Below are 27017 nucleotides of genomic sequence, written 5' to 3' on the forward strand. Positions count from 1 at the left end.
TAGGAGTGAGTGGCCCAGTCCTCTGGGATCACTAACCCACCCTCTCCCAGGTCTCGGAGTCAGACCTGCCCTCCCGCTGTCATGATCTCAGCACAGCCCCAGCTCCAGTCATGGTAACGGATGCCCTTTTGTTCGACGGAGGGGAAAGACGAGCTCTTACTCTATCGTCGAAGCCGCCATGCATGACGTGACATTTCTATTGACCTGCTTAGGGGTTTGTTTGTATTCATAAGATTTAAAAGCAAAAAATTCTTATGATGTCACACCTCCCTTAAAGCAAGCTCCTTTGCATCTATCAACAAGAAAGATAGAAGAAACCTGTCTAGGATAACAGTTGTTTGTAACAGAAAACACATTTATTCAAAGGAATGGGAAGACCCAAGCTTTTTTTTCTCTCTCTCTCTTATTGTGTAACCTGCGACAATGACGATAACATAACACAGATGAACTGTAAAATCACCAAGCTGCTGACAGAAAGGGGATGGGGCTCCGCTCTGGCGATCTCTGCCTGAGATTTCTGAGTCCCTTCTCCAATTGCTTGCATAAGTATGTTGAATCTATGAAGCTATGGTACAGTATATAGGATGGTGTAATCTGATTATCAAAATGTCCTCATTGAAAAGAAATCTTCATCTATTTTGGAATGCAGGTGCAATAACCAACCCAAGTTTTTCTCTTGCTGAAGATATGTGAGGCCCAGAGACACGCAGAGGGAATAAAGATATCCAAAATAAACTTTGCTTATAGAAAAGGAAGGATCTTTGTGAAGAAGCTCACTGGAAACTGCTCAGGAGCTCAGGAGTCATAGTGAAAACAAAAGACCAAGGAACAAAAAACAATTAATATTATTTGAAGAGTTTCTCAGGTTCTCCTCCTTGATTGGCACTGAAAACAACGGAGGTAGGGAGCAGTCAATCAAACAATCAATCAATTAATCTGAAAGGCAATAACCTTTTAAGGAAAGCATCCTTCACAAAGCACTGTGCATCAACAAGAATTCCAGTACAGACTAAAATACACACAAACATCGGAAGATCAAAACAGCGCACATCAAAACAACACAACAAAAAAAGACAACAGTGGACAGAAGGATGTGAAACGAACAAGCTTTTCCACACCTGAAATCTGCACATGCGGATCTGCGAAGCTGACAACTGGAGAAGCCCAGAACCCAGCCCCTGTCCTGAACATTAAACATACTACTGTGTTAGGGATTGTTAGGGTTGGCTGGGAAGCGGAGGGTGGAGTTCACTGGGTCTCTGTGTTAATGGTCCCAGGGCTCCAGAAGGATTTGGGGAATCAATGAGCTGAAGGCCCACTGGGGCACCTCAGCAGCTCTCTGAACAGCGGCTATTATGTGCTGATGATCCGCAGTCAGTACAGCGGGTCAGGGGTCACTCTCGCAACATCCGGGGCAGTGTCCAGACAAACTCGGACGACACGCGCTCCCCTCGGCTCCCGCCACTCGATGCCAGCGACCCGCCTCTGGTGGCGACAGCGTGGGTCCCAGCGCTGACGTCTCTGCCACGGGCCTGGCCTGAGAGGAGTGTGGCATTCACCTGGGCATGCTGGGAGGCTGGGCTTGTACACAGCCTGGCACGACTTATTTTTAAGAACTGCAAGTTTCTAGATGCACATAGAATAGGTCCAAGTGAAAATGCCATAATGCACAAAGTCATTTTAAGGGGTATAGGGGATCTGTGGAGAGAAACCTATCCTGAATTCCCACCTAAAATGACAAGGCGCTGATGTAGCTTAATCTTTGCAGTTGGAACACAGCAAGCCAGGGACAGAGGGAGACGAAAAAGCTGCTCAATTGAAGCAGAGCTCTTTTTTTACTCTGTGTGTGTGTGTGTTTCAGCTCAGGAGAACATTCTCTTTTATGCTGCGAAAAAACAACTTTCCTCTCCAGGCGCACAGGAACACGAGCCGGGGCTGTCATTGGGCTGGTGTTCCCTCAATGAGCAACACGGCCTTGCCTTCCCGTGGTTTCTGAAACTGAGCCAGCGCTCTCTGGGAAAAAAAAAAATAGAGGCCTGTTTATCTGGGAAAGGCTGCATCAATTGAAACAGATGTAGAAGGAGATGTAGGAGGAGGAGCAGACTGAGCTGAGTTTTGATTCAGATCCTCTGCTGCACTTATGCTCACAATGACCTGACTAGATGCACAGAACACTTGGAAGACTGCAGGTAGCAAAAACACATTTAGCAAAACCTGCCCCTTTTTCTTTCATAACTGCACGTAAGAAATTAAACAACATCCCCATCTTTATTAGCCACTAATATAGATGAGACAGACAGAGACACACAGACAGGTCTGCAGATACAGGACATGTGGATCTCTGCTCCATTCATTAATCTCCGCTCTGGAGCTTTGTTCTGACAGGGGAGCTCTCCTCCGCTGGCTACACCAGCTCGTTAGCACCCTGTTAATTAACATAGCTCGGGGTGAGAACTTTGGGGGAGGAGCTTTGGTAATTAGGGATTAAACAGAAGTTGATATGTTGTTCCCTTTTGATGGGATTATTTACACAGCAGCGCTTAATTACTTGAGCCCAGGTGTCATTGAAAATATAACCCCCAACTCCTTTTAAAGGGGCTGGGCAGGTTCTTTCTAAGATCTGGCGCAGTCCATATTAATTACTGGCCATCTCTCTCTCATTTGAACTCCCACTTTCCAAATCGGTTTTGGTTTGCTGCGATTTTAGGGTTGTTATTTTAAGTACCTCACGTGCAAACACCCAGCTTGTCATCAATGTGAGTCAGGAGATCATCAGGCCAGCAAACGCCTGTTTCTTTCTAAGCAACACATGGCCAGCTTCTCGCTGGCTTGCCACTGGCCTGAAGAAGAGCCGCTGAAAATCGCCAAGGGCTGCATTGAGGGGATGCTATTAAGTTCAACTTTATTGTCATTATACTCATATACAGGTATCATATACTCATATACAGTACAAAAAACAACAATACAATTGTATAAGAAAGGAAAGACAGAGACAACAGGCAGTGTGCAAAACAACAACAGGCAACAGGTAATGTGCAAAAAGCAACCTCAGATGTGCAAAATCATACATCAACAGAATGAAATAAAGGATAGAAAAATGATGGGGAATATGCTTCTTGACATGTGAGGTAGAGGCAGATTTCAATGCGTGTTGGAGTTTTGATAAAGATACAAGACACTGTGAGGGTTCAGAACGTAGGTGAGAGAGGCTGGGAGTTTAATAGTTTGATAGTGCGGGGGTAAACACCGTCTCTGAGTCTGGGAATCTGGGCCCGGATGCTCCGGTACCGTTTTCCAGATGGTAGAGGGATTAGATCGGATTTCGCAGAGACTCCCTGTTACATTAAACACAGTCACGCTGTCAGGTGAAGCCCCGTCTCGGGTACGAGGCAATACGCAGTACTTGAGCTGGAACTTTATTGCCCTATGTAACCGGTACACGTACTGGTACAATGGAATTCTTACTTACAGAAAGTCTCTCCATTGTTAAAACACAAAGTGCAGACAGTGCATCAAGACAACATACAAACAAACAGTAGACAATGTACAAGTAAACAAGTAAACAGTTAGAATGTAAACAATGCAGGCATGTAAACAGTGACTGCAGATGTGCAAAAACAAAATTACAACGAGGTAGATGGTGTAGGTGTGGTCCGAGGGACAGGGCCAAATGTGTTTCCCAATCGCAGGCCTTGTGGGTAGAAGCTATTGAAGAATCTAGTGGTAAGTGTGCGTATGCTCTTGTATCTCTTGCCTGAGGGCAGTGGGGTGAAGGGCTCATGCCCGGGGTGGTGACAGTATTCTCCAGCAGGACAGTGGATGTGACCTCCTTCTTGCACAAAACAAATAAGCTCCAATGTCATTCTGCACCGCAATGCTGTTAATTGATCAAAGACCCCACCTTTGGCTCCTGAGCCTTTGGCTGTACGAAGCCAGGAGCAGTGTCATCTACACAGAGCCAATTTCTGGGGAGTAGTCAGGAGGTGTGAAGTTCCATCTGTTACAGTCCTCGGCCCTCTGAATTCAGATTTTGGCAATCCATCAGATATGGGCTTAAGAAGCTCATGCCTAAGTAATGTTTTACATCTGAAGAAGCAGAACAGTGACCACAGGATGCTGGGTGACTCAGTTGTTAAAGTCTAGGGGCTTCTTACCTCGCTGCACAATGAAACCTCAGCCCAAAGTAAAAAAGTCAAATCTAAACTAAGAACCGTTGATATATAATATAGAAGGCGATAGTAGTTCAAGTTGGGAGCTGCGTCAGCATGCGTAGGCTGCAAAGGAACAAGTAAAGGTTTATTCCTGTGCTGAAAAGAGAAGAAAGGAAACACGACGTTTCGGTTGTGGAGCCTTCTTCGGGTGTGAAGAAGGCTCCACAGCTGAAACGTCGTTTCCTTTCTTCTCTTCCCAGCCTAGAAGGCGATATACAGACTGCAAGTGGAATGGAGCGGTGGCTCTGTGGCTCAGGATCTGCGCCTGTGGCTGGAAGGTTGCAGGTTCAAATCCCGCAGCCGGCAGAGGAATCCTACTCCGTTGGGCCCCTGAGCAAGGCCCTTAACCCCAACTGCTCCAGGGGCGCTGTATAAATGGCTGTGTCTCATGGAGAGCAAGCTGGGGTATGTGCAAAGACAAATTCCTAATGCAAGAAATTGTATAGGGCCAATAAAATTATTACATTATTAGTTAAAGGAGAGCTTTCCAGTTAGTTACAGCGAAGGTGCTGAATGGGCGTCGGTAACGTTACCAGCCCATCCAGGAATCACCTATAAAAGACTGAACAGGAGCTGCTTGTCCAGGAGTCTCATTCCTGACATTCAAGATGGTACATCTCACTCTGCAGGCAGACGATCGTGGCCTTGCAGAGCTACAGCAGCTCCACGGGGAAGGGCGAACAGAGGACTGTCGAGCAGCAGAGCGCTCTCCCAGACTCCCCGAGAGTCTGCAGGCTGGCGGTGCCGGCCCGGGATGGGGGGTGCCCCCTCTTCTGATCAGCGCAGGTGAGGAATGGGGCGCCACGCGGGCGGGACACAGGAGCTGGCACCCATGGGTGCATGGGGCACAGGGGGGGCGCCGGCGAGCCTGGAAGATGCGACGGGCGATTCCACGTTGGAATGGGGGAAAAGAAAAAACGAAAGCAAAGAAAACTGTTTCCCGGAAAGAAAAACAGGAAATGGAAAAGTGCCAAATTCAATTTTGTTGAACATGAATTACAAAAATAAAGAAATGGGGAAAAGAGGGGATGTTTCGTTTGCACATCCTTGCAGTAATGGGCAGCACCCACCCTCCTCTTCGCTGGGTCTTGTGGACTCAATCAAGGTGCATTTTGAACCCCATTAAGATGCGCCCCCAGACGCAACTATTTGTAAACATTTGTGCTTTCTTTTTACCCACACGTGTCAATAAAATGCTAATCCTGCAAGTAATTCAGCCTGTGTTTTGTTTGGGTTCTAATTTCATTGCTGTCGGAAAATTGCACATAATTACAGGCTGTATATGCTAATGTGCCTTTCTCCTTCCTACACCCCCACCCCACCTCCATCTCCCCTCCCCCAGCTGCTGTGTGCTGAGCGTCTCCTCACACTGCACAGAGGGCTCGCCTGGGGGAGAACACACACGCGCACACCAACACACACACAGGCACACGCCAACTCACACAACAACACACACACAGGCACACGCCAACTCACACACAGGCACACACACCAGCACACTCCAACACACACCAACAAACACACCGGCACACACACAACACACACACAGGCACACTCCAACACACACCAACAAACACACCGGCACACACACAACACACACACAGGCACACTCCAACACACACCAACAAACACACCGGCACACACACAACACACACACAGGCACACTCGAACTCACACACCAACGCACACACAGGCACACACACACACATGCATACCACACACACAGGCACACCAACACACGCACATACATACACCAACACACAGGCACACACCAACGCGTACACACACATAGACACACAGGCATGCACATCAACACATGTAGCCAAACAACAACATAAGCAGACACACTCATAAACACAGGCACGCGCATGAGCACACACAGACATACACATACACAGAGGCACACCAACACACACACACATCCACACACCACACACACCAATCACATACACGCAGACCGACACACACAGGCACATAGACACACATACACATTTACACACATACCCATGAACACAAGCACACACATCAAACACAGACATACACAAACGCACACACATGCATGCACACACACCAATACACTCTCACCAATATACGTGCACACACATACACCAGCGCCCACACACACAGCCTCTGCTGTTTGAACCCTGTGGCTGGGAGCTTCATCACAGAAGCCCATTCTGAGGCCTTGCCGAGATCAAGCCAGAGGAACTGTGAGAACAGGGCTGGATCTGGCCAGTCAGGAGCTGCAGGTTGAGACCCAGACGGGTCGCCAGGTTTGGCTTGACCCAGAGCACAATAAAAAAATAATTGCTTACACTTACATAGTGCTATCCTGGACACTCCACTCAAAGCGCTTTACAGGTCATGGGGATCCCCTCCACCACCACCAGTGTGTACCCCCACCTGGATGATGCTCCAGTCCTCTCTCCACACACCAGCTCTCAGTGGGGAGGAGAGCAGAGTGATGAAGCCAGTTCAGAGATGGGGATTATTAGGAGGCCATGACTGGTAAAGGCCAGGGGGAAACTTGGCCAGGACACCGGGGTAACACCCCTACTCTTTTCACTCTGGGATTTTTAATGACCACAGAGAATCAGGACCTCGGTTTTACGTCTCATCCGAAGGACGGCAGATTTTCTTTTTTTACAGTACAGTGTCCCCGTCACTATACTGGGGCATTAGGACAAACAGAGACTGCAGGGTGAGCGCCCCCTACTGGCCCCACTAACACCTCTTCCAGCGTCATTTCTCTCTCTCCTGCCATCCCAGCCTGCTGCCCGATTTTCCATCTGGAAAAAGAAAAAAGAGGATGACGAGTCACGGACAGGCCGGATGAGGTCGGCTTGTTTCAGCATCTCCACACTGTCCCACTCTCTCCTGACCACGCCTCGCTGGACTCCCCTGATCTCTCCCTCTCTCCCTCCGCCGCAGCTCCAATGGCGCGAGGGCGTGCGCAGAGCAGCAGGGGGCGGCGTTGGGCTGGTTCCTGGGCTCTGAGTGGCTGAACTCCACCCAGCCGGACCAGGCATTGCCCAGCAGTACTGGGGTTTAGTCTGGAAACCCTGCACAGGTTGAACACTGGCTGTGCCAGGCTTAGTCCAGGCAGCCTTCCACTCCTCACCAAAGTTAGCAATGAGAGCCAGCTGGATTGCCAAGAGCTACAGTCATTGATCCCAGGATCATTCCCAGATGCTTCTTGAAAGGCGCCAGGATCTCTGCTTCAGCAGCGTGGCTGTGCTGCTCGTTCCACACTCCCACAACCTTTGGTGTAAAGACGTGCCTCCTGCTCATGGGTTTAAATGCACTGACGCATAGTCTCCACTGGTGTCCTCTGGTTCCTTGGTTCCAATTCCCGCGTGGGACACTGTTGTCGTGCCCTTGAGGAAGGATCCGATAATATCTGAGATGACCTGAGTTAGTGCCCTCCTGTACAAAGCGCTGTTCTACTGGTTGTCCTTCTAAAAGAGAATTAGATCTTAATGTAACGTTTATACATCGATGTTACAAACACGATTGCTGGACATGGGTGAGAACAGGCAGGCCAGCTAGAAGCACAGGCAATAGGATGACTGAATACTGTAAGGAAAAAAGAACTCAGTTTCTGACACAGAGCTCGACTGGAGCACAGGGCAGGCGATAGAGAGGTGCTGAAACAGGAAGAAGAATCACCAACGACAGCAGGACTGTTCCCTGTCAGTGACTCACAAGGCATCCTGCCCTCAGCAAGTCCCACCTGGTCAAGTAAAGGAGGCTGATTCGATTGACCAGGAACTCCCTGAGGACAGGCATGGACGCAAGTACACACAATCACGCCATCGCGTGCGTACACGCGCCACACTCTCACTCTCACACACACTCACACATTCACACACACACTCTCACACACACTCACACACACACACTCACACATTCACACACTTGCACACACACACTCTCACACACACTCACACATTCACACACTTGCACACACACTCTCACACACACACACTGACACACACACTGACACACACACTCGCGCACACACACTCGCACACACACTCTCACACACACACTCGCACACACACACACACACATATACTCGCACACACTCACACACACACACACACACACACACACACATACTCGCACACACTCACACACACACACTCTCACACACACACTCTCACACACACTCACACACACACATACTTGCACACACTCACACACACACACTCACACACACTCACACATTCACACACACACTCACACACACACAAAGCTCACAAAGCAAAACCCCCAGCTGCCCAGACCGGAACAAGACAGGGAGAAAAGGGAATAAAAAAAACAGGAGGTAGGATACAGGAGCACAGCCCGTGAATTCCAGAGACACGTCATCACTGCCCTGGACAGCCGGATCTCTTCAGACTCCCCGAACTTGGCCTGGTGCGCATTCCCAGAGTTGGGAAGCACCTGCCCCCAGGTGTGAAGCCCCCTTTACTTCTCCACACCTGCAATAGGCAGGAAGATGGCTTTGCAAAAGTGCTTCAGTGCTTCGGGTTTGGGTCCCTGCTGTCCTGTTCTCACCTGTTCTTTCTGACTCTGAGCCAGGACACCCCCAGCCGCAGGTCCACTGCTGTCACTGATCACAGGATCGCCGGCAGGTACACTCTGACCCCCACACCTGTATTAGGAGAGGTGAAAAATTAAATGAGCGGGTTTTTTTTTGTCTTTTAGAATTGCTCGTTTTTTTTTTTAATCTTCTGATTTCCTGGGGTGACCCTCCCACTCAGACAGAAAGAGATAGCTGTCTGAAACAGACACACCTGTCTGCTGAGAAACCCACAGGTTTGGATATAATGTCTGCATTATATTATATGGCTGTCTGGGGTTCCTCTGGATGTTTCAGTTTCATCCCACGTTCCTCAGACTAAAAGTCGGCTAGGTTTATTGATGTCTAAATTATGTGTGTCTGTGTGTCTGGCAGTGGAATTGCATCCGATGCAGTGTGTGTACCTTAAGATGGACTGCCATCCTATCCAGTGTGTGCCCTGTCATGAACTGGTGTCCCATCTAGCTTGTGTTATCTGTCACTGCCTGGCATCCTATCCAGCGTAAGTGCCCTGCCACGGACTGGCGTCCTGTCTACCGTGTGTGCCCTGCCACGGACTGGCGTCCTGTCCAGCGTGTGTAACCTGCCACTCACTGGCGTCCTGTCCAGCGTGTGTGCCCTGCCACTCACTGGCGTCCTGTCCAGCGTGTGTGCCCTGCCACGGACTGGCGTCCTACCCACAGCGTGTGCCCTGCCACAGACTGGTGTCCTATCTAGTGTGTGGTCCTGTGCTGCACCCAGTGTTTTCCAGGAATCTTATTCTTTATGTTAAGGAATGGTATACACACACACGTGCATATCAGACACAAGCCAGAGTCCAGCACGTGTTACAGGTACATCTTTCTGTGATTACTTTCATTTAACCGTTAAAAACAGCTGATCTGAATTCTCCGCCACATGAATAGATCAGTAAATACCTGAAATCCGAGTTGGAATATGCTGTACATCACCCCTTGTGGACCGGAGTGGCCCACCCCGGATGTATGTGAATATATATTTCAGGTTGATGAGTGTTATCGATTTACCCCCGCTGTAAACCAGCAAAGCCAGCAGCACCGACTCTCGGACACTTGTGCACTCCCTGCGATAGATCCTGACGGAGCTCTCGGATGGCTCCCAGGTGAGAGAGGTGGGGGGGGGGGGGGACAGGATTTTTTTGGGCTGCCCCCCCCCACCACCACCTTGACACGACACCCCGTGTTTTGTTGTGTTGCTCCAGCCCGGCGATTTATTAAAGTCTCCTCAGCGGAGGGCAGGCAGCCTGCGTGGTGGTAATTATAAACCCATTTTGTCATCCGAGTTGCCTGAGCAGGCCCTAGGGAGCAAGGAGGAAGACAAAGCCGGGACTGGAAGATCCTAATACCCTGGCTCCCCCCCTCCCTCCCTCTCTCTCTCTCTCTCTCTCGTTCTCCCCATCACCCCATCTCCATCTCCCTCCAGATAAACTCGGCTCTCTTCCCAGCAAACCACATCGCCCTCATGACACACGGGACGCGGTGCAGTAAACTCTCCTCGTTTCTTAGTCTGGAAGATCGAGGCGCATGAAGGAGGGTCAAAAGCTTTCTGTTCCAGTGCAGAATGTTGTTTTTTTTACGTCTTTTTTTTAGGCTCCGCCAATTCAACTCCAGCAGGTTTACAGGGTCTGCTTTATACCTACAGTGTCTCCGGCACAAAAATGCACCCATAAGAGGAGGGAGGGGGAAAGACAAGTCTTTTTGCTCACCCTGGTAAGAGAAGCGGCCCCCCAACAATGAGGAGTGCAGGTGAGCCCTGGCTCGCATGAGGCAGGCCCTGTCGGAGCCAGCGGGCTGCAGAGCACCCCCCACCCACCCACCCACACAGACGCACACACACGCTCCCTTCGAAGGCCTCAACACCCCCCCGCCAACCCCCTCCTCCTCCTCGCAGGAGCAGGAGCAGTGTGTACAAGACCCAGAGGCAGCGCGATGCACAGAGAGGCCGGGCTGCACAACCGCCGAGCTCTGCAGGAGAAAGAAACACAGCTGTCAGCCATGATAACGGCTCAGGCAAATCACTCCTGCACTGCTGCCTCACAGCCCTGTCTCGTGCAGACATACGTGCACGCACGCACACACACACACACCCACCCGGAACACAGACAAAGAGAGACATACACTCAAAAACACACATGCATTGTGCAAGCGCACACACACAGCCATATATGGGAATCCACCCCCACAATGCAACATGCAGATATAATCATGTGAAATGTTCGAAAAAAGAGATAGCCGTTTGAGTTACCTTGCTCATTGTGATGTACAGAGCCCAGTGATCTGAGAATTTCACCCTAACATTGCTTGAAGGGTCCTAGGGAGCTGGCTCGATGGAGGTGAAATCAACCCTGCTCTATCTGTGGAAACGTGGCCAGAATTTTCAGTCCTAAACAGATCCTTTCTTCACCCTCACTCGTGAGCCCAGCTCTCTGCCAGTGACCTGGGGTTCTCCAAGGAGCTGACTTCTCTGAGTGCTGTTCAGAGTGTTGCAATGGGCACGTCTGCAATGTCCCAGGACAAGAAAGAGGTTTAGCTCCTATTGCAAGCGAATAAAAAGATTTAGTTCCTGAGAGACAAAGCACGACCATAATCATATTGGATTATTCGACCACCATAAGCGATTTTCACAATTGATTCTGTAAAAAAAACTAGTTCTCAACTACGGTACTGTAGTTTATCATGACAAATGCCACAGAACACTAAAGATCAGCATACCATTGTATAGGATGTCTCCACTAAAATACTTACCACACAGTATGGTTTCCTCCTTTGAAATACAACAGTATGTTTTCACCTGCACAGCTCTTGCTCAGATGCATGGCTTCTTTCAGAGACAGTGGCTGTCAATTCAATTCAATGGATTTGTATATAGCGCCTTTCACAAGGTTACCCCAAGGCGCTAAACAATGCAAGTGACCAAGCATGTGAATGCAGAACAGAAAAGACCAGAAGACAATGGAGGAGAGGAACCAAAAACTCCTCAGTAAGGAGGAAAAAACCTCTTGGTGTCCAAGGTCAACTGGCTGCCCAACCCCTTTGGGCATGCTAACATTATACAATTAAAAAAGAAATTAATGAATGAGGGTTCTAATCCATCCATCGTGTCTTCTGTATGTCAGTACTCCATGCAGATCTCTGTAGACCCGCAAAATCCTCCTAAACGATAGCTATATCCACAATGTCCCGCTTGGATCCATGGCAGTGATGCAGCATCCAACTCAGATGGTGCCCATCCCGGGCGCCATCCGGACATGTGGGGAGGAGAATAGGATAGTTTGGTGAGAACAGATGTATCTACCCGATTGGCCAACACAGAGACACACAATGGCATGGACAGCAGCACCAGCAGCCATGGTTACAGCAGGCTATAATGTAAGGTGTGAGTAGGCTAGGCTTTAACTCGAATGAAGTAACAGAGCAGGGATATTTCTGTCCCCAAATCTCCACACTAATGAATACCCACGATTAATACGTGAACAAACAGTGGCAAGAGACATTTCACAAACTACCGCCACTGAATGTCGACAACTGGGTCTCTGGTCTCAGTGTGCCAGTAAGGAATGTTACACTACAGCTAATGCAGAGCAAAAGAGGTTATGAACCTTTTTTTTCTGGGCTTGTTTTAAAGGAAAATGCTTTTGTTTCAGATATGGGATCTCATGGTTTCAATCATTAAACAGTTTCTGTAAATATGTCATTCTAGGGTTTATGGAACTTGAATAAAAAAACACCCCTTCTGCAGATGTTCCTGGGAAGAACTCTGTGTGGCAGAAGACGACAGAGTCACTGTCTTCTCCTCCTCACTCACTTACAATTTCTAGTGGATCGACTCTGAAATTGGACTGGATGTAACCTCCCTCTGGCAGTTGCAGTGGGAGTGCACAGTGCTTGGTGATTTCTTGCTCATAACAAAATGGAATACAGTGTCTTTCCACGGTGCACACAGTGCACAAATTACACAGAATGAAACGACCATCATGCAGACCCCTGGTGTTTTTGGGGGCGTACAAGATGTTTCCAAGTGCGTCTTCGCTTCTGGGGAGCTGAGACTCCTGCTTCCATCCAGCTGTGTCAGTTAGAACAGAGAAGGTTTCCATTCAGATGGGCACTTAGGAGCCCAAAGTCACGCTAATGGACAGACAAAATCCACTGAATACCCACAGAGAGCAAGGACTTCCCTCTCAAACAAGTTCACAGAGCTCAGTGGTAGTGTCATGGAATGGTTTAAGCCCTTCACCCCTTAGTCTTGTAAAACTGAAACTTATAACCTCAGGAAAGAAGGGGTACAGAATTTTGTCTATTATATATTTCTTTTTTTATTTCAAGAGGCCCCATGAGATGAAAAAAAGAACAACTTGATTCTATTTGAAGTTATTCGCTGAGGGTTAATTTCATTCCTTTTGTGTTTGCCCTAACGCACACTTACACATTAAAATGAGCACAATGAAACATGCTAGGTACTAAGAAACTTTCTAACAGCATTTCCATGACTGCAATATACAGTAAATAGCAGGCTTGGGCAGCGTACTAGTGAGTGCTTCTGCCTTCCAGCCCTGGGGTCCCCGGTTCAATTCTGGACTGAGAACCCTCTGGGTGGAGTTTGCATGTTCTGTGTTTCTTGTTCCTGTTTACTTCCACATTCCAAGATGTTTTAGAAAGCTGACAGGTTATGAGAAGTTGTCCATCTCTTGAGGAGCAGGAATATCTTCATTGAAATAGATATTACTAAAATAATAATTCTTTAGCACTTTTCATCCCAGAAAAGCTCTTCACAGACAGAAGTGGCAGCAATTCTGCACCAGCAGCCTAGCTACACAAACAGATCAGAGGAACTGCTTCACCTGTAGATTTAAGGGGGACCTTTAGGGAGCCTGGAAGACTATAGTTTAGCCAGGACACAGAGGATAACAGCCCTACTCTTCCAAACAGTCATGGTTTTAAATGATCAACTAGTCAGGACCTCACATCCACAGGGCAGCACCTCCAATGACATCTCCAATGGCCCTGGTCTCCATACCATTGTACCAGTAAAGACCAGAGGGAACAGCGCCACCTACTGCTACATTAGCAACACCAACATCAGCATCAGGTTTTCATCCCATCCCAGCACAGACCAGGCCCAGCTTGGATTAACCTTCGAGGCCTCATGAGATCAGCAAGACTGAGGGTAGAAACCGGTGGAGAGGACGTTTAGGGAGATCCTGTCCTTTAATGTGGTAGACCATGGAGTAAGTGGGGTAAAGCCCAGTGAAATCAAGGTAAAAATAGAAAGAAAGAGGCTCTGGTTCATACCTGGGTCGTTGCCACTTAGCCCACTGTGACTGCACTCCTGCAAGAGGTGGCTCAGTGCCAGTGGGGGAAGGAGGAGGGGGCAGGACACTCTTCATGCGTGGCTCTGGCTGCAGGGGTTTTTAAAGACCAAGCCCCAGCAAACACACAGAGTTTAGACAGAGCCGGCCAGCACGAGCATGTGGGCCAGCTCTCGCCTTGCTCCTGCCTCGAACTGCTCTTCACCTCTTACTCCACACTTTCTTCAGTCCTGTATATATGGTGTTCCAGCTCAACAGCCAGGCATAAATAATGAGATTTACTCCAATTAGAAAGGTCTTAAGGTGTCTAACATCTGGAGAGGGGACGCAGGGCTGCAGTAATCCGCACCCCCCTGCTCTCCGGGAAGTGGATTAAACCACAGCCTGAGCATGGGCTGCTGTTTATCCCTTACATAAACTGGGTTCTTCAGCACAGACACCTCTTCAGAGATAGCGATCTGACGGTGCGGGCCTTGACAAATGGCAGGGCATGTCACCATGATGTTGCCTCCGGGTTTCAGGGCTGCCCTCCCTCTGCCCTGCTCCGGGGCCCGTTTCCAGAACAACAACAGCAACAACTGCTGTAGCAGAGGGCAGCACGGTGACGTAGCGGCTGGCTTTACTGCCTCAGAGTGGGCTCAACTCCGGACCTGAGGTCACTCTCTGGATGGAAATTGCATCGGTGCTCCCTGTGTTTGCACCGTCCAAAGACACACTGGAGAATCATTGGTTTCTGGGAGAACTGGCCATGTTGTGTGTGTTTGTGTCTGGGTGATGGACGGGCGTCCCCCTCCGGGGTGTGCCCTGCCTTGCACCTGTTGCCTGCTGGGATGGGCGACCCTGAACTGGATAAAGTGGTGAGAACAGGGGGGCATGTTGGGTTGTGTGCTGCTGCAGAACCGGACAATCGGACCTCAGTCCCAGGTGTGAAGAGCGCCTCCGCATTTCTGACACTGCAGAAACCCTCACAGACAGAACCAGAACCATCCAGCGGGTCTGTCCAGGTCTCATGAAGACCTTTGAACAGCGCTCAGCCAGGTCCGTGACGCTACTGATCTGCTCCTTTAACATCCATCAGAGCCCAGTGGGGAAAAAACACCCACAGCCACCGCAGCCCTCAGCTCTCCTGCAAGGGCCCAGACAGCTGCCAACACCCCCCTCCCCCACCCCCTGCCTTTGCCTGATGATAACCTCACTGCCCCCCCCTTCCCCCCAGCTCCCAACACACCCACACACCCCGCTGCCACTGACCTCAGGGGAAGGCCAAGAGCAAGAAGCCTGTAGTTGTGGCCCCGGCAGTCAGGTATGGCCTCACACCAGCGCCTGCACCTTCGTACACCTAATAATAATAATCCTCACACTTATATAGTGCTTTTCTGGACACTCCACTCAAAGCACTTTACAGGTCATGGGGATCCCCTCCACACCCACCAGTGTGTACCCCCACCTGGATGATGCACCAGTCTGCTCCCCACACACCAGCTCTCAGTGGGGAGGAGAGCAGAGTGATGAAGCCAGTTCAGAGATGGGGATTATTAGGAGGCCATGACTGGTAAAGGCCAGGGGGAAATTTGGCCAGGACACCGGGGTAACACCCCTACTCTTTTCACTCTGGGATTTTTAATGACCACAGAGAGTCAGGACCTGTTTTATGTCTCATCTGAAGGACGGCGCCTGTTTACAGTACAGTGTCCCCGTCACTATACTGGGGCATTAGGACCCACACAGACTGCAGGGTGAGCGCCCCCTACTGGCCCCACTAACACCTCTTCCAGCAGCAGCCTCAGCTTTCCCAGGAGTCTCCCCTCCAGGTACTGACCAGGCTCACACCTGCTGGGCTCCAGTGGGCGGCCAGCTGGGAGCTGCAGGGTGATACAACGTACCGATCAGCTGTCGGAGGAACAACTCTGGAACTCTTGGAGCCCCAAGACTCGACAGCCCTGACTTCCCAAGAGTTACCCAGGAATCCTCCTTTCCCAGAGGATAACCACCTCAGAGCGGGGAGACCACTCCAGTCCGGATTTTCCCGTGTAGCCTGGGACAGCTCTTCCCAGGAAAGGGCCGGGGGTCACGGGTCGCGTGCGCCAACGGGGGAGGGAGAGAAGGATCGTGGGGGGAAACGGTCAGTCGACTCAGATGCCACAGCGCACACCTACGGGGGTCTGTCTGCCCCCCTTAGGGCTGCGAGGCTTTTTCTGTTTAAAAAAAAAAGAGTTAAAAAGGAAAAGTCCTCTCTCTGGACAGAAGCAGCCCGACTGCACCCCCCCCGCAACCCCACACCCCCCCCCGGACCCGACCGGACTCTTTCAGCTGCTCTGAGGGCATTTTCTCCTCCCTCCCGCTGGCCGTGAGCCCTGTCTGCACTCGCCCGCCCCCTTCCTCCTCCTCCTCCTCCTCCCTGGCGGCCGCGGTGGGTCTCTTTATGGGCTGCTGCTCGACACGTCCTGCACAGATACGGTCTCAGCCCCCCGAGCCCCCAGGACTGAGGCTGGCGGCTGCTTTCATCTGATGTGGGGCTGAGCAGCGCAGGGCAGCACATCTGATCCGCATTAAGGCCTAGCAGGGGACTGTGCTGTGGCGGCGGAGCCGGACGGGGTGAAGTAAGTGTTAATAAAGACCACTTGAGCCCAGCCTGGGCCAGCCGCCCCCCCTCCTGCCCCAGACTCCATTTCCTCACGGTAGTTCCACAACCTCCTCCCACCCCCTTTGGTCATTTCTCCCGAGAAAGAGCGCGCGTTCCGGCCCCGTCAGCTGCAGACGTCGTTTATTCAGAAGTCAGGGAGTAAAATCTTGGAATGAAAGAAAATATCCCCTCTGCTCCTGGGGACGCCCGCAGGACTGCCGCAAGGAGACGGGGGGGGCACAGGGGACTCGGGGAGAATGCGTTCACAGACGGTGGATAGGACACTGCATTACACAAAGAGATGTGGGTGTCTGGCACAGGCTTCCTATCCAGGGAGCAAAAGACCAGGCTCCAGCCCCCTTTTACAAATGTGCAGATGAAATTTCAGATCCAGTGAGCTACTAAACTACTGAGCGAACAAGACGATGAAGTTACCGAGCGAACAAGACAGGCTAAGGTGCACTCTTGTTTCCAACCTCATGTTCTTATGCGGCAGTAAGTTCCTAAGGTCCTTATTACCCCCACCCCCAGTGCCAAAAACAAAGTCCCCACATTGGCCAGTTAGGCGTAGGGGGGTCACGTTGGTGTCAGTGCGTGCTGGCAAGTTGAAGGGGTCGGGGGTCACTTCAAGAGGGATTCCCCAATACTCCGCCCCCAGGAGCGAAGCCTGACTGAAACAAAGGGTGATGCTGGGACAGGCCTGGGAGACAGCGCCGGATTTCCCACTGGGCGCTGTAGGCAGTGCAGGCACAGCACCTAGGGCCTGGGAAACTGTTAGGGCCTACGAAGGAGGGAAACACTAGTGACTGACGAAAAACGAGCTGAAACAACACGCTGGCGATCGACTCTCGGTTCTCCACATTGACAATCACACGCTCTCTAGCAGCTGTTCTAGAAACTAGAAGTGTGGAAGTGATGGTCTCTCGACTCGCTCCATCAATCACCTGGTTTAGCATTAGAACAGTTTTAAAGTCCATCTTGTCAATCGACGTCATTCAACTGGTGTTGACCCCTCTCCTGGCACAACTCAGAGTGAAAGTGCCGGGGGCCGACGAGCGCCACAATCCGGCCCCGCTGGGAAGGTGATCAGCAGACTCTTCTCCGACTGTCCGAGCTGGATACCGAAGGGTGGAAAACGAGAAGGCGGAAGAACTCACCTCCCGATTTGTTTTAAGGCGCCAAGGCAGAAGGGTCCAGAGCTCCACCCTGGGTGGCATGTCTCCGACCGGGAGACAAGACGGCCTCTTTGTGACGCAAGAAGGTGAAGATCGGACGTTTCGATCTCAGTCTGCGTTATAAGAACCATAAGAGCAGTGGCGCATTGGAAACACACAAAACAAGGAGCACTGTGGTGGCTCTGTGGCTCAGGATCTATGCCTGTGGCTGGAAGGTTGCTGGTTCAAATCCCGTGGCTGGCAGAGGAATCCTACTCTGTTGGGCCCCTGAGCAAGGCCCTTCACCCCAGCTGCTCCAGGGGTGCTGTATAAATGGCTGACCCTGCACTCTGACCCCCAGCTTCTCTCCCTGTCTGTGTGTCTCATGGAGAGCAAGCTGGGATGTGCAAAAAGACAAATTCCTAAATCAAGAAATTGTATAGGGCCAATAAAGTGATCTCTATCCCTTTCAGGGGTAAATAATTCTTTTGAGAAGTGCACTCTATATTGCAGTAAAAACGGAGTGAATGAAAAGTATTACCACTGTGAAATACGGGCAACATCGATTTTAAACAGACATACACTGTATATCGCACTATGCAGGCAGTGGTGACCAATTAGTGATGTGCAATTGACGGTAGCAGTAAACCGTCAACTGTTCTCGCATCCTGCCAATAGAATAACGTGCATTTATGTAAGGTTGAGGCGGATATTATCAATACGTAGTTAACGATGCTTCAACTGCCCTGCTCGCCCGGCGGCGCCCCGCAGGCGGGCGCTGGAAGGGGGTTCCAGTGGGGCTCCAGGGGACGGGACCTGCGCGACCGTCCAGCTGCGGCAGCCCAGCCGCCGGCGTCGCCACCAGCACCCGACAGCGGCTGGAGAAACTTTCCCCCGTCTCCTCAAACCGTGCACCGGGAGTCCCACTCTGTGATCTACAACGAGTATGAAACATCCTATATAAGCAGCTGATTAAACATCGAATGCCCGTTTTATAATAATAATAATAATAATAATAATAATAATAATAATAATAATGCACGGGTCACGCACAACCTTCTATCACACAAAGTAACTGTTCATGATTCTGTTCTGACCGTAGGCGATGACTATACTTCTTTAAAAAAAGAATGATAACTAACATTCGGGAATTTCAAACAATTCAAAACCAGAAACAGGAATTAAATCGCCGTATTTCAATACTTCAGAGTTAAACTCCGTTTTCTCCCCCTCCGTATAATCGGGCTTGCGCACTATTTTATAATCTCCCCCCCCATATAAGCTAAAGGCTTCAGTTATTTACTTTAAAATGGACTAATTTCTTATGCTAGCGGAGGGGGGACAGGCTGCTGACTTGAACAGCTGCTCCATGACCCAAAAAACTGTCAGTCTTCCCCAGGAATAAATTGTGGAATGGTCCATTTTACGGATCGGGGGTGGGGGAGGCTGGAGGAACACAGCGCCGGGGCGGAACTCCACGGGAGAAATTTCGCCGGGTCGCGGCGCGAAATACTCTGCGGGCTCAAAACGTCCCCCGCCAGCCCGGAGGGGATCCCGCTGTCGTGCCGCGGCGCGTTAGGACTGGGGACCCCCGGGTGTCTCCCCCCGCTCTCCCGACACCCAGATCGAGCAGGCCCATAGTAGAATCAATTCAGAGAAAGGGAAGCTTGAAACCGTCAACTCGTGCTTGTTCGCCGAGTTGGGAGAGTGGCGTGCTGGGCACTTTGAATTTAATAGTCAGTGTAGGGTCTGTTTTATGTGGGCCTCTTCTACTTAGTCGGGGTTTTTTCTTCGCCTTGGAGGAAGTGTTAAAAAAGTGGCTCCTTAAGGACAATTATTGGGGTTTACGGGTGTCACAAGCACTCATGAAAATATCAAGACATATCACACCGCAGCGAGTTAACTTAGAAAACGAGAAACGGCGCTTCCCAGTGCGCCTTGTTGCGCAGAGCCGTGTAGCTGCGCTTGGCGCTGCTGTTGTAGGGAGAGTGAAGTTTTGGGGGGCCGGTGACGTGCCCGGCGAGAGGCTTCAATGGCGAAAACTTCATATACTCGGAAGACAAAAATATATATACAGTGCAACGTGCAGTAACGTTTCATGCGCGACCCTGAAATGTTCTGCTCTTGGCTTGTTAATAGCCTGTGCGATCGTGTGTAGCTGGGGAAAAGCGCGCAGGGGCAGTACCTACGCCCAGCAAAGTTTTCACTTAACAGAATTAAGCGTAACTCAAACCCGGGTTCGCTTTCGTTCACCCGCAGTCGTTATCCGCTTAGTTCTGTTAGGTATTTTTTTCTGGGGGGCTTAACAAAATGTTCTGCAGGAGGAAGTGTCGAAGCCCAGTGGTACCCTTGCTTTCAGTTTTATCCTGTGTATCATTTCGATATTTCACATTCTGTAACGGTAGCGCAATATTCGCTAGACAGTGCCCCTTGCCCACCCCGGGAAAGCACGGTTACGCTGATGAAATATCGCCAATGGAATAATAATAATAATAATGAAAAAAAAGTTCCCACTGCTGCTTGTGTTACTTCGCTGTCTCGGTAAGTTATTGATGGGAAGTTTCCGGAAGCCTGAAACTTCAAAGTTCCGGTAGCCTAGCAACATGGGTCTGGAAAGCTGTGATTGGGTGCTGGCGGATTCTGAACGGGCCCTCAACTGATCATCAGTCCTCCTGGAGACCCGTGAAGGTTTGTCCTGTAGGATTTTGTTTTTGTTATACCAGAGAAGCTCTTAAAGAAAGAAAAAAATATTCAGTATATCACCACCCAAATGGACTCCACCACCCAGATTATAATAAAACCTAGGCGCTCCGAAAATTAATTCTCAATTGCAAAGGCAGAAGAAATAATCCTTCCAGAGTGCAGCCAGGGCGTTTCTCAATATTTCTCAGCAAGAAATAAAATTTGCATCTGCCAGCTGAGCGGATTGTGATGAGTAATGGATCAATAAATGGTTAAAACGTTTTTTTTTTCTCGTCCAAAAAAGACGGATGACTCATCTATCAGCAACTTTGCCGACTGAAGACCAGGCTGTGCCAGATTTCTGAACTGGGAAGCGGAGACCCATTCCTCTTGTCATTCCCAATAAACAAGGTTGAGGGGGAGGAGGAGAAAAGAATTCCTCCGTCTGGCAGAGCGCTGGAAAAGACGCGCGCGGATCCCGGGCGGAGGTCGGCAGAGCCGAGCCCCATCCCTCTACTGCTCGCGGCTTTAGCAGCATCCTCAGATATAGTTCATCTGAGTCAACGAAGCCTCTAGTTAGGGCATTGTAGAAAAGGGGGGAAAAGACAGAAAAAAAGCTCTAGTACTTCGTCCATCTGTTTTTAACAACTTCTTCCAGTTCAGGGGAGTTGGAGTCTATCCCAGCAAGCAATGGGCACAAGGCAGGGTACAGCCCAGACAAGATGCCAGTTCATCACAGGGTACACACATCCACACCAGGGACAGTTTTCCCCGAACCCAATTAACCTAGCATGACCTAATGTTTTTGGACTGTGGGAGGAAGCCCATGGAAACTCAAGAAGAACATGCAAACTCCACACAGCACCACGGGGATTGAATCCAGAGCTGCAGCACTGCATGTCAGCAATGCTAACCACTGCTCCACTGTGCCACACTCCATATTCACTTTAATGCATGCGTTATAAACCATAAACAACTTTTACTCATGCCTCTCATGGACAGATTTAAACCAACAGCTCAGTACTTGATCGTGATTATTTACCTTCGTGGGCTCATGGCGTTGAATCCCAGATGGTGACTGTGTTGCTGGACACTTGAACAAAGCGTTTCACTCAGACTCCTCCAGTAAAATGCACAAATGTGTAAATGGGTGCAAATGTGAGTCACTTTGGACAAAACTGTCAGTCAAAGATGAACAGTACTTGCACTATCAGTTTCTAGAGGTGAAGACGTTGGATTATATAATCGTATAACTTGTCCAGAAATACAATGTAAGAAAATACAATGACACAAGCAATGTGTCAGACTGCAAATTGCTGCAGAACCCTAGACACAGGCTACATTATTCCTAGGAAATTCAGATAAAATAAGATTAGAAAATAAAAAATGTTTTTTTTTGTTTGTAAGGAGGTTGCACGTGTTGAAAAATGTCATGCCAGACAAACATTAGAGCTTTTACAAAAACACGGGATACTTAACTTTCTCGTTTATGCCTTTTTCAAAAAAGATATTAGAAATATATCCGCTTAAGCTCGAATAACTATTTCAATAATAAATTTGTGATATTAATAGCAGAGCATTTTATAAATATTTGATCATTACTCAGACCAATCCTAATGCATTATTAATATTATAAACAAGAGACTGAATGGATGCATACATTGCAGAATATACTGAGATCATAGTGAGTTTTAGATTTGTGATATCAGGTCAGATTTGGGGATGTCAAAGGTGATCATTTGATAGAGTGTAAAGGCAATTTTTTTCAAAGGTAACTTGTTTTACTCAATTGCAACTGCAGTACAGTAAATTATAGACCGATCTCGCTACTGAATTCTAGTTACAATAAATTACACTATAGACCTACATCACTACTGAATTACAATAGTAATACAGTATAGTACATTCTAGACCCTTATGGGATATTGCATTCTTCTTAAAAACATTATAAATATAACATGATTTGAATTGAAAGTGTTCATCATACGTTTCAAAGTCATATGAATTTAGGCAGACCAACCCCGAACAACATCAAACATTTCAGTAATCTCAGTGGACAAAGTCGGATCCTTCTTGGATGTATTAGAGAGAGTGACTCTGCACTGACTGTACACTCCACATGCCTGTCGGCCGAGAGTTGCCATGGTGGCCATTCTAGAAGTTAAGAGTCTAATGCTGGACGTCCCGGAGGCTTGGAAAACCAGATGCAACCACATTCAGGACTGGAATTCTCTGAAGTCCCTTCCATGGTGGAATTTTGCTACATCCAGTGCCTTAATTCTTTACGGGATATAGGAAAGCAACATCAAAAGGCTGGGTAGTGTAAAGTGCAGGTGTGAGATACAGACTCCTGTATCACACTTGTCTCTCAACTAGCCTCCCTTCATTGCCCTTCCCCCCTAATCTTCACACTGCCCGCTCATCCTTCCCAGACCGGACCCGACCCACGAGCTCCCAACAGACAACTGGAACTGGGCTGACCACCCCAGCCCAAGGCCCAGTGTTTGGGTACAACGTGAAGTTCTCCTGGAACCAGAGGCATGGAAACACCGGTTTTTTTAACACGATGGTGTTTAAGGCAAAGAAATGAATGTAGTGCAAAAGAATGTGTGGTGATCCAGAGGAAGGAAGGTACAGGCACTGGGGTTTAAGCTCCACAATCTGGAGGGAGACCCAGGCAGCACTGACCCATGACAATGGCTCTGCTCCCATCACTCCTCCCTCCCTCTGCCTCTCTCGCCTCCTTTTAGTTCTCTCCTCTGTCTGCCGGGAAGGTGGAGGGCAGGTGCTGTGGCTCACGCTGCAGGTGGACCCGCGCAGCAGGTTTCAGCAGATGAGAAAGCTCCCTGGCGCTGCAGAGGGAGAAACCAGAGCAGCTCAGACCATCGCCTGCAGAGCCCCGGAGAGTTCGCCCGGCTCCAACCTGGCTCGCTTGCGCCACCTGTCTGTGGCCAGCGGGAGAACACCGCTATCCCCTTTACTGGACTCCCACAGCACTGCCTCCTGCCAGAAGAAAGACTAGTGAACAGAGCGTCAGGATTTTTTTATTTTCTGTCTCTGTCAGAAGGTTTTAGCCTTCAGCATAACGAATCAGACTCCAATTTGCAAGGTACCTTTTGGGGTTCCTTTCTGATCTTTCCAGCTTGAGGAGTCCTATTCAAGTGCCTGCTATGAGCTTCAGAATAGTTCGGATTTTGCAGCTCTTTCTTTCTGTTGGCTTAGAATTGCACTGCAGTGCAAAGTGAAAAGGATATTCAATGATTGCCTGTCCCTCAGTGCAACCCTGCATAGGAGCACCCAGGTCACAAGGCCTCCTTGAGCACGTCGTGGCTTCAAATCGGTCAACATGCCCCCATCGGGCGCTGAACTCTGGCTGGGAGGTTTGATCCCGGCGAGATGCCAAGCGTGCAGCGGAGGAAGAGGGCGGAGGAAGAGGACGCAGAGGTCGAATCTGCACGCTGGCTGTGGCGAGGTCAGGTCTCCACCGAGAAACGAGACGAGCATCTCGTGCCACGCCAGGACAGCTGGCGGATGAGAGGGTGAAAGTGGAAAAATAAAAACGGAATAACGTGAGCAGACAGGCGGGACTGCGAAGACCTTTATAGCCTCTCCCGCTGTGTAGAGAACAGCTATCAGGCAGAGACCAGGGTCACCCAGGTTCATCCTTATAGAGCCTGTCAGAGGCATCGGACTCAGAACACGGAATAGTCCAGAGCCCTACCAGCGTGGTTTCTGTAAGCAGGGCGTTAACTGCCCTTTAATTTCAGGAGCAGCGAATGGGTCGTGTTCTGTGGGCGCACTTATCCGCACGGCTGTTGAGTCATCCGACTGAATTGAGCTCCAGTCATGAGTAACAGCTGTTCACCTCTGGCCATCGCTGCTCCCAGCCTCTGAGCTTCAGATCTCCTTTTCTCCCATTTTTGCCTTCATTCTCTGCAAAGAATTCAATCCAGCTTGTGTGCACAACAAACGCCGGATGAGCAAAGATTTCCCACAAGGTGGGAATACCACCCAAACCCTGGGTCATTTAGAACACATACCGTGCAAAGCCTTCAGGGAAAGGGTGACACTCTGCAAAACACAAGACTAGTGTTTAATTAAATCGTCTCTTCCATCTTCAAAATTACAATGAATGTGAGCCGAAACAGGTCAAAATGGAGCTTTTCAGAGTGCGCTGGGTACTGTACAGCCTGGGCAGTCTGATAAAGGGTCAGACAGAAACACATCTATCCCCAGACAGTCTGCGGCTCTTTGTTGCTGAAGGCCACTGGGACACGGAGGGTCGGTTTAAAATGTCCTTCTGTTCAGTCTGACTGAAACCACTGCTCCACTACAGAACAGAGGGAAGGGTAAAATAACAAGATATGAAACATTAAAAAAATTAAATATGAGAAAGAAATACAAAAGCAGAACACTGTAATAATGTTAAACACTCAAGGAGGAGAGGAATCACTGTGTGACCTCATGTTCAGCCCACTAAAACAACTCTAGCTCTGTCCCAGTAACAGTCAAGATGTAGCCTGCTCCCAGCGCTAGCAGCGTGAAGCAGGACCAGATCGCTTCCCAAGTGCTCAGGCCTAGGAAGAGTGCACAGAATCCTGGGATCTGGATGATGGTTTTACCAGAGGCGCCTGTTCACTGAGCAGTGTTCCTCCCTGAAACAGGGATTCCAAGAACAGGAAGTACTGTGCCAGGAGCAGGTTGGGAAGCATGAGCACCTCTCCTCAAAATTGACTTATGCCAGCAGCTGTATCACCCTGCAGCTCCCAGCTGGCCGCCCACTGGAGCCCAGCAGGTGTGAGCCTGGTCAGTACCTGGAGGGGAGACTCCTGGGAAAGCTAAGGCTGCTGCTGGAAGAGGTGTTAGTGGGACCAGCAGGGGGCGCTCACCCTGCAGTCTGTGTGGGACCTAATGCTCCAGTATAGAGACGGGAACACTGTACTGTAAAAAGGCGCCGTCTTTCAGATGAGACGTAAAACCGAGGTCCTGACTCTCTGCGGTCATTAAATTTCCCAGGGCGTTTCTCGAAAAGAGTAGGGGTGTCACCCTGGTGTCCTGGCCAAATTTCCCCCTGGCCCTTACCAGTCATGGTCTCCTGACAGTCCCCATCTCTGAACTGGCTTCATCACTCTGATCTCCTCCCCACTGAGAGCTGGTGTGTGGGGAGCAGACTGGCGCATCATCCAGGTGGGTGTGGAGGGGATCCCCATTCCCTGTACAGCGCTGTCAGTGGAGTGTCCAGAACAAGCGCTGTATAAGTGTGAGGAATTATTACATACATACATGCCCTTGTTTTCCAGAGGCAAGGAATGAGTGCATCCCAGCTCATGGAGAGCCCTCAGCCCAGCCCAGCAGGCTTCACAGACGGCCTGTCTTTGAATCATCAGTCTCTATAGGCCTGGAACGATTTCACTATGAACAGTCGGTGTGTTCAGTTAAGTAATTCAGAGATCATATGGAATAAGAAAAAATCAGAACATCCCCCAACTCTCAAGACCCTGAGTTCAGTTCCCCTCATTTGAAGCATCACTTGCTTAACCACTTGGCTGAAACAAGGGTCCTTAATCTTTAAACAGGCGATTCAGGGTGACCTAAACGAAAAACCGGATTGGGGCTCTTCAGCACAAGGGCTGGGGACCCCTACTGTATGGCCAGCAGGATAATTGCCTGATTGAGAAGGTGATGCTTTTATTTCCAGTTTCACCACCTCCCAATTACATTCAATGACAAGAGTCTGCGAGTTCTTTACAAAAAGCGACCCACAGTTGCCTGAATAAATAGTGATGTCCTTCCCAGCAACTCTGTCTACCAAATTCGCGATTCATCCCAAACGTTCGACGGAAAGGCCACAGGAGAGTAAAACCAACGAGATCGGGGGAGCTCGGCCTTCACCCTGCGGTTGGGAGGGTGCGGCAAGGCTCTCCAGGAACAAGCACCGTCTCTCGGAGAATTGGAATGCTGTCCTCCATCGTGTGGGCCGGGAAACTAACCATTCCGAGAACTCCCGACTCCCGCAGCTGAGCGACTCGCGTGAGAAACGTTTCACAAATGACCTTCTTATGTCACAGTACCTTTCTAGGTACTACAGTACCCGCCTGTTACAGCCTGTCCTGCCTGAGGGCTGACCATGGCTCCAAACACTTGGTCCGCTGGGCTGGAGGCAACACCAGAGCAGAAGACACAAGCTTGGGCATCGAAACGGACCGGTCTGGCCACTACCGAAGCAGCAGGGTAATTCTAGGACCTTCTGATCCATCCCAGTGTGTGTCTTTTATACAACCAACTCTTAGAAATGAATGAATTGCTTAAGTAAAGAACTAGATGCACACAAATTCTATACTGGAGGGGTTTGGGAAATCAGACATTTGACTCACCTTGTCATAGGACCTAGTATCAACAGTAATAATAATAATAATAAAAATAATAATAATAATTG

At 49.6% G+C, this 27017-nt stretch overlaps 1 long non-coding RNA gene across 4 annotated transcripts; it reads right to left on the reverse strand.

Annotated features, from left to right (window-relative positions):
• Positions 1-2876: 2876 nt before the first annotated feature.
• LOC148639250 (uncharacterized) lies at positions 2877-19198 on the reverse strand. 4 transcript variants are annotated; one of them, XR_015930787.1, is made up of 5 exons: positions 19042-19198; positions 17903-18834; positions 11062-11314; positions 8775-8871; positions 2877-7669 (listed from the first exon to the last, which is right to left on the reverse strand). It is a non-coding gene; the product is annotated as an uncharacterized LOC148639250 (long non-coding RNA). The 4 variants fall into 4 exon arrangements; XR_015930789.1 differs by lacking the exons at positions 17903-18834; positions 19042-19198 and adding an exon at positions 11562-16407; XR_015930786.1 differs by lacking the exons at positions 17903-18834; positions 19042-19198 and having other exon boundaries at positions 11062-16408.
• Between the last annotated feature and the right edge of the window lie 7819 nt (positions 19199-27017).

This window comes from Lepisosteus platostomus, chromosome 27, assembly GCF_059453375.1.
Source record: "Lepisosteus platostomus isolate fLepPlt1 chromosome 27, fLepPlt1.hap1, whole genome shotgun sequence".
NCBI lineage: Eukaryota > Metazoa > Chordata > Actinopteri > Semionotiformes > Lepisosteidae > Lepisosteus > Lepisosteus platostomus.